Source organism: Tubulanus polymorphus, chromosome 10 (assembly GCF_964204645.1).
Source record: "Tubulanus polymorphus chromosome 10, tnTubPoly1.2, whole genome shotgun sequence".
Classification (NCBI taxonomy): Eukaryota; Metazoa; Nemertea; class Palaeonemertea; order Tubulaniformes; family Tubulanidae; genus Tubulanus; species Tubulanus polymorphus.
The window spans coordinates 6,858,677-6,866,957 of NC_134034.1; the positions used below are offsets into that span (position 1 = coordinate 6,858,677).

Sequence of the window (8,281 nt, forward strand, 5' to 3'; positions counted from 1 at the left end):
CCACATAGTTTTTGTTAAAAGTGTAAAGGCTTCCTTACCTTACCGCTGTCGCCGATACAATCCGTATGATATCCTTCAGCTCACTTCAATCTCCAGATACTGCATGGGAATTTTGATAAATCCACGTTATTGTAACCGGGTGAACTTGTAGGGGAAACCGTTCTCCAGAACCCCGAAATCGATCGGTTGCTGTCATTCGATAGAGGAAAAAAGGCCGGTCACATTATAAAGGCACTGTCGAGCCGTAAACATCGAAAATTTGGCCCCGTTCAATTAGTAGCCATGTTGTGTTTTCTTTCCGAAATTTCTCTCTTCTTTATGAGGAAGAGCTATCGAATTATTCCCCTCTCTTCTCCACAATCAATTTCAAAGTCAATTTTATGAATTTATTGCTCAGCGGATCCGAGTCCAAGAGTTTACAAGTCTGGCGTTCGCGTGTCTGACAGGTTTACGGGCATTTGTTGGTTACCACTTTAATATTTTTGATTTCTTGTTATTCCGGTTATTTCATTTAAGTATATTGCTGATCAGTTCATGTAACCAAAAGCGTCAATAAACAGATTTTGAATTGATCAAGTTTAAATCAAGGTCGTTGAGTCGCGGAGGGCTGCTAGTATTACGTTCGTCTCAGAGAGAAAACAAACGACAGAAAAGTATCAGGTGATTATCGATAGCCTACTACGGTACACACAGTTGACAAAGTGTTAGGCCTGTGCCGGTTGGTGCTACTGGGAATAAATATACTGGTTGGTCAGTTGGTTCGGTTGTGAAGTGTGGAAGCTAAGAAAGCCTACCAGTACTGGTATTTATTTGTCTATAGGCCTATTATATAGTAGCCAATACCAGTAAGTACGTAGTTGTTACTCGTACGTGACTGTATGATGATCTCCACAGGTTAACCGTGTATGTGAGTTCCCTACTAACGCCGTACGTGAGTTCCTAATATTTATTAGTAGCCAATACCATTTTCTAAGTACGAAGTTGTTACCTGTACGTGCCAGTGACTGTACGGTGATATCCACAGGTTAACAGTTCGTGAGTTCCCTAAAAACGCTGTACGTGAGTTCCTATAATCTGCAAACGCGCATGCGTGAAAGAATTGAGTTTGGGTTAGGTGAGGCTAGGCTATTTGTAAATCAAATTTCATCCACCCTGCAGTTACGTTCTGTGGCACAGTGGGTAAATCACTGGACTACAAATTTTTTTTTCGTTTGGTTTCGAATCCCAATATTGCAAGTCTGAGCGTCAACATACTCACATACGGCTAACCTGTAGAAATCACCGTACAGTCACGTACAGGTAACAACAGCGTTTTAAGTACCGGGTATTAAGTGAGTACGACAAGCCTACCATGCCTATGTACTACAAACACAACTTTTTCCCTCTCGTCGGCCCTACAGTGATGTTACTATAACTGGTGCAATTATAACGTGGATAGGATTTGGCCAGGACTAGCCTGAAGTCTAATTCAGTCTATGTACTAATTCACTCGATAGGCCTATTTTTAAAACAGGGATCATTCATTTATTATGTACGCATAAAATTTGATTATTTCAACCCCCTCTCCCTCTGTACGCAAAATCTGCCATTTTTTCATGTACATTAAGCATTACAGTACGTAATTGCCCTGACCCCTCCCCCTCCCCTAATGCGTACGTAATAAATGAATGATCCCACAATACAGTGAAGTATTCACACGCAGAAAGGCTAATTGATTTGAGCCATGTGATTAAATTTGGCCAGGCCTTCTCTGACCTGCTGACATTAATAGTCAATGTGGTCACGGCTTGTATACCAGAAATCATTGTAGGCCTGTACATTTTGCTGTTCGTAGGTTTGGTATACCGATTTCTCCATTCTTGACTGATAAGTGTACGGTACAGCTGTACGCATTATACAATTGTTCCAATGGGAATAGGGCCTATTGATTGGGCTTATTATTTCCTGCTTTAGAATACTGAAATAAGCCCAACGTTCATTCAAATATCCAACATCGGTGAAAGTTTGATTACTGTATACATGTACTGTAGGTTTTCATGTTGTATGAATATTTTGCAGTTCAAATGGGTATGATGCTGATTCCAATGTCGAATGCATGCAGTTAGATGGTTAAGGACAGTCAACACCAAGATATCTCTCTTCGACCGATGTTGCACCATAGAAGATCTGATTCTTTCAACTCAAGGAAAGTGATTCAACACGATCGACATAACACTGGAATAGGTTTGCAGTAACTAACGGTTCATTTCATTTAGTCCTATGTACTTTTTAGCCAATTTGGATTTGATTGTAATTGAAACTCTGGAACGAAAGACGAAAAAACACAAGTTATGCATATCTATGGAATCAACGAAATGTAATTAAGAAGAATACTATGTTTAAGATGTCATCAAAGGCATTTGAAAAAAGTTTTCTGATTTCGTCAACTGTGAAACTAGTGTCAACCAGATGTGTTCCCATTAAACGAACCGACTGCGAGCCGAGTCGATGTGAGATGTGACCTACACTGAAAATCTCAAGCGCTACCACTTGTTTTTAGGTGCTTCTGAATGTCGGCTGTTAAAAAACTAAACAATTGCCATTTGGAAAGGGCCTAGTTAGAGAAAATGCTAGATGTGTATATTGTGTGATATTTCATGTGCGTTTGGAATTTAACCTTGTTTATAACGGAACACACATGTTCTTTTCTATTTTAGAAGAGCGCATGATAGTGCAATAAAGAACTGACAATGAAAAAGGGGTAACAGGTGACTGATATCACACCGAATTTCAATTCCTATGAACACTTTTCATATAGTGAATTCTGTACAAGAGTTAAAAAAAACTTGAAATATTAACGAAACAGTTTTTTGACGGACAAATCGTTACCATCGAATTTTCAAAACTTTTTTAATGCCTTGGTGACCACTGGTCTAGTACGCGGTTTTCTGAAACAAAAGTGGCCAAGTTTAAAGAACGACAAATGATTACAAATATTAGGAGCCTAATGCGTTTAATGATTTAATTAATTGGCATCGCGCTGATTGGTTGAAAGACGGTTGTTAGTCATCTTGCCTGTGATTTAATTGTTTTTTTAAGCATCGATTAACCATAGATTTAATCTTATCATAACTTATTTGCAGGTGCTTCTCGCAAACATTTTCTATTCGTTTTCAAACGCAGTACTGTTCAGATGATTCGCGTCAAGCTTTGAGTCAAGTAGTAAAAAAGTTTATGTATTAGCATTACTATGCAGTCAAAATTACGCGCTGCGGCAAGTGAGGTGCTGTGATCCAGATGTGTAACCTATTTAGCGGTAATATATTTCCATCATGTCAACGCCATTCAGAAACAGTAGCAAAACATACTGCTGGTCTCTAGAAATAACAATACGACGACAACCACTTTCGAATTCGACGATATTCGAGAAGTTTCACTTGGGCAGTGGTGGTCAGTGATGGTCAATTTATGAATTCTAATGGGGAATGCTTTCTAGTTTCACACCAAATGCGGTACCGGTATATCTTTCTTACATTCGAGAAGTTTCAATTGGTCAGTGGTGGTCAGTGATGGTCAATACATGAATTTTCAATGGCGAATACTTTCTAGTTTGACACCATAACGCGGTATATCGTTCTCATATTCGAGAAGTTTGAATTGGTCAGTGGTGGTCTGTGATGGTCAATTTATGAATTTGCAATGATGATACCTCGGTAGTTTGAAAACAAACATGACTTGATAAATTTCCGAAATTCGCAGTCAGGTGTTCAGATTTGGGAATATCTCAATTGGTCAGTTTCTGACCATCATTGTGTCACCATGTGGTCTATAGCTCAAATGAAACACGTGGGACCGACGAAAGGGCCCAAAAGCGTAAGTCATTTCCTGAGTGATGTGATCCAAAAATGCCCTAACTGGAAAAGGCAGTCTTTCAATTGGACGAAACCAAATCGGACAGAACAATTAAAATTTGGGAAGGCCACAGGCAGTGGTCTTTCTACGAAGCCCACGCGGTAGGCCTATACTTTGAGCGTATTATTATGAAATCTTTTTTTAAACCACTATGTACCACATTAAGTAATAAGCATCGTTGTAAGCACTTGAAACACCCATTAACCACTTGAAACTGTCAGATCAAACATCATACCGCATCCCCGCAAAGAGGGGTAGTTCAGCAAACCGGGGCTTTCATTTGCTTATCTAGACTACCCCGCAAGTACGGGTAGCCGAGCAAACCGGAAAACTCCTAATGCAAAACTATCAGGTAAAGCTTCTGCGGGCACCTGTGCTGCGTGTAGCTTCGAAAATATCGATATACAATTCAAGATGTCTCCGTTACAGCGCCGTCAAAATCTACCCTGCTCGAAGGAACGGTCGTCAATCGACAACAACAACGAACTTGAGTCGAGATGGAAAAACCAATCTCCACTGACTGACGTACTGAACTGAACCAGCCATGCAGCAGAGGCCACGACACCGGCAATTTGTCTGTTCGCTGATGATTGATGGATTATTCTGAATGTGACACTAGCAGTCAATTTCAGTGTGGTGAAAATATTATACGACAGGTAACTTCACATCAATGACAATGTCTTTTAAAACTTGTGAACAGTAAATGAATACTTATTTACAAATATTCTGTTGATCGTCTATTTGTAGGTCATTGTGTGTGTTCTGATCAAGATTTTCTGAGATGCAACTCAGAATTTCTTAAGAATTAGAAGTTATACGTATTAAATTGAATGAGCTCAACATGCACAGAATGAATTGTCGTTGTATCATGGTAAGTTTGAAAAACGGATGAGACATGAAGTGAAAAGTCATTCAGGTTTAATTGTTGGTGATATGCATATTGATTCAATTTCAGAAAGTAACGTCAATCACAAATCAAAGAGATTAACGAATCCAGCACTAATCGTCATGAAATTAGATTCCAACTAACGGTGAAACTCCTTGATTCTGATACAGTGATGAGGTTTAAAGAGCTGGAATTTATGAATAACTACACAAGCGAGCATGGATTTAGGCCTACTGTCTGGTCAAGACTTGGTCTTTGTGATTCGAGTTAAGTTAGAGATATCAGTGTCATTCCGTTGTCACACAATTTGCAATGTCACAAAATACGTATCGTCTTGTCAGGCTGTCTGTATGCCTATATTGAATAAGATTTTGTACTAGAAGCGGACAATAAATATAGAATGGCAGTAAAAAAGAGTTTTTCTTGATGGATTTTATACTCAATTTCTAGCAAAATTCATGTTGGTCCATGAGTAGAGGAAAATATTGCGAATATCCAGTTGATCTGAATTATTGGTCTTACCCAAGTCTGTCCCAACTCACTGTCTGTATCGAGAATATAAGTGGAGATGCTGCGGTGGATCCAAATATCTGATCTCACAAAACACTGACATGGAGTTCAACTATTGTAAACTTTATTCAGACTTAAGTGATTTTCACATCATAAACACAACAATTCACTGAATACATTTCACATACGGTTGATTAAGAAAGCATGTACCCCTTCGGCCAAGTTCCTTCAGAATGGCTATCACAGCTGAGCCCCTTTTCTTACCTACAAAATGAATAAGTATTAATTCAGTTGTCTGTTTGAATTCCGAGTAATATTAGCGGATTATTTCGATACTTACGGCAATCAATGCCTTTTCTTCGGTCCTAAAATTTCCTTTTATTTGCTGTTTACATTTATGATTCATAGATAATCAGCTGATTAACTGTAATCAATCATTCCAGTGCGATTTTGATATTACTCCTAGTTTCGCTTATTCGATGAGACGCCATTTTAACCTGGAAGTAACTCGATATTGACATATTTGACATGCATTGAAAATGTAAAATGGAGGATGGGATCAACCGGTCTCTAACTGAAGGTAGAGACCGGCAACCAGTCTACACTATAAGTAGACCGCGTAACACTACTGATATATGACGTCACGCGCAACAGCGCCAGTAATGAAATCACGCTTCGTGAGGCCAGGCATCCTCGCTTGCCAGGGGTCCATTATCACTCCCGAACTCGCTTCCACCAGCCCCCTGGCCTCACGAAGCGTGATCCCATTACTGGCGCTGTTGCGCATGACGTCATATATCGATTTGCGAAATACTTCCTTGTTCGGTAAAACGTTCGCTGATTGGTCCATTTAACGGGAAAACCAACATAAGTCTACTGACGGTTTCAGTTACAAGCGCTGTGATTGGTACGACCGGATTCTGGTCGGCTAGTAACGACTCCAACGACTCGTGAGGTCAAGGGGTTCGGAGAACAGCTTTAGCGTAGTGGGTTCGAATCCCTTGACGGGTGAAGATGGAGGCCAGGGGGCTGGTGGAAGCGAGTTATCTAGGGCAATCTTAAGACCTGCTGCATATGGCGTCACAAGCCCCGGGGCTTGTCACGACATATTGGGGCCTGACACGCCATGTGGTAAACGTAAAATGAAAATCAAATCCTATGCAGGAGATGAAACGTCGACTAAGTCTCGCGGGTTTTTCTTCCGAAGTTGAAATATTCGGTTGGATATTAATTTGTCTTAGATGATTTACAACGTATTATATATACATAATAAGAACTACATATTATATCGCATTTAGACTAAAATGAGTTTTACAGAATAGAAATTGATCGTTGTTTGTTAATCTAATGCAGTGTACACACATTTTGAAACACAATTTAAACAATCATATATTTCGCCAGCATATGAAAAATACAAAAACATTACATATATATCTACTGAATGAGTTTTACAGAATACAGATTTTAATTAACTATCTTACATTTCAATGAATCATTCATCTATTTCACATGATTTGTTGATCAATTAGTCTTAGAAGAACATGGATAATGTTAGAAAAACATATATGGTGAGCCAGGCTCCAATCTAGTGTGATCTGCAGTCATATGGCTCCTAAAATCGCTAAGCCTTCTACATGGCGTGTCAGGCCCCAAATGGTCTGCAGAATAGCTTCAATTGAAACATGGCGTGAGAGGATCCGATCAGTTTTCCTATAATTGTCACTAATTATCATAAATATTCAAAGATTTATCATTCTACATGGTTTGTCAATCATTTAGACTTAGAAAAAAGGCAAATATTGTTTCAAAAAGCTCCTAAAATCACGCTGTCTTCTACATGGCGTGTCAAGCCCCAAACGGTCTGCAGAATAACTTCAATTGAGACATGGCGTGAGAGGACCCGATCGATTTTCCGTACAAACAAATGAATAATTATCACTAATTGTCTTAAATGTTCAAAGATTAATCCTTCTATATGATTTGTCAATTATTTAGTCTTAGAAAAAAAGCAAATACAAAAAGCTCCTAAAACCACGCTGTCTTCTACATGGCGTGTCAGGCCCCAAAGTGTTCTGCCGCCAATATGGCGTGAGAGTACGCGATCAGTTTTCTATGGAAGCAATTAATTGTCACTAATCATATCTTTAGTTTCAATTAGTTATATATTGTTCATAATCATAAAGTCTAAGAAAAAAAAAACAAATACTGCTAGAAAAATCGCGATATGTCTTCTATATGGCGTGTCAGGCCCCAAACGGTCTACAGAATATAGCTTCAATTTACATGGCGTGAGAGGACCCGATCAGTTTTCCGTAGAAATAAATGAAAAATTGTGACTGATTATCTTAAATTAGTACAATAATCATTAAGTCTTAGAAATAGGTTTAAAAAAATATACAAAATCGCTTATGTAAATGTAGCTGATGATCTCCTGATCGTCTCGCACCATAACGGAAACCTGTAAAAAACATATTCGAAGAATTTTACATAAAAATCTTTCGATATATATATGCATCTGAATATAGTTATGAAGTAAAAACGGGATATAATTTTCTTTCAAAGTGGTTGCACTGAACGGAATACTACAATATAACGTATAAGTACATATTATATTTAGACAATATTTAGTAAGTATATATTTAGACATTAAGTTAAGAAAAAATTGAAATTCATTACACATTGACATACTGGTACTTGAAATTATCTCATTCAGGTTTTACACGTCGTATCGGACTTAAAAACGTGGTCCGTTCGACGCGAACATATATCTTCGTTCCGCGTGAATTATATATAGTCTGCATTTTACTCGGGGCTTGTGACGCATGTCAGATATGGCGTGACAAGCCCCGGGGCTTGTGACGCCATGTTCTGCTGATTCTTAAGATTGACTTCACTCAGTTCGGGACATGTCTCAAGGTCGTTGATCTAGGAATAGGACCGGTACCCTGGTACCATGGAGTGATACCGGACCCCTGGCAAGCGAGGATGCGGAAG

General features: G+C 38.9%; 1 long non-coding RNA gene across 8 annotated transcripts; it reads left to right on the forward strand.

Annotated features, from left to right (window-relative positions):
• The first annotated feature begins 538 nt into the window (after positions 1-538).
• On the forward strand, positions 539-5,176 carry LOC141911876 (uncharacterized). 8 transcript variants are annotated; one of them, XR_012620089.1, is made up of 6 exons: positions 539-660; positions 2,059-2,539; positions 2,697-2,747; positions 3,123-4,547; positions 4,639-4,762; positions 4,847-5,176. It is a non-coding gene; the product is annotated as an uncharacterized LOC141911876 (long non-coding RNA). The 8 variants fall into 8 exon arrangements; XR_012620090.1 differs by having other exon boundaries at positions 2,059-2,356; XR_012620085.1 differs by having other exon boundaries at positions 2,059-4,243; positions 4,321-4,547.
• The last annotated feature ends 3,105 nt before the right edge of the window (positions 5,177-8,281 follow it).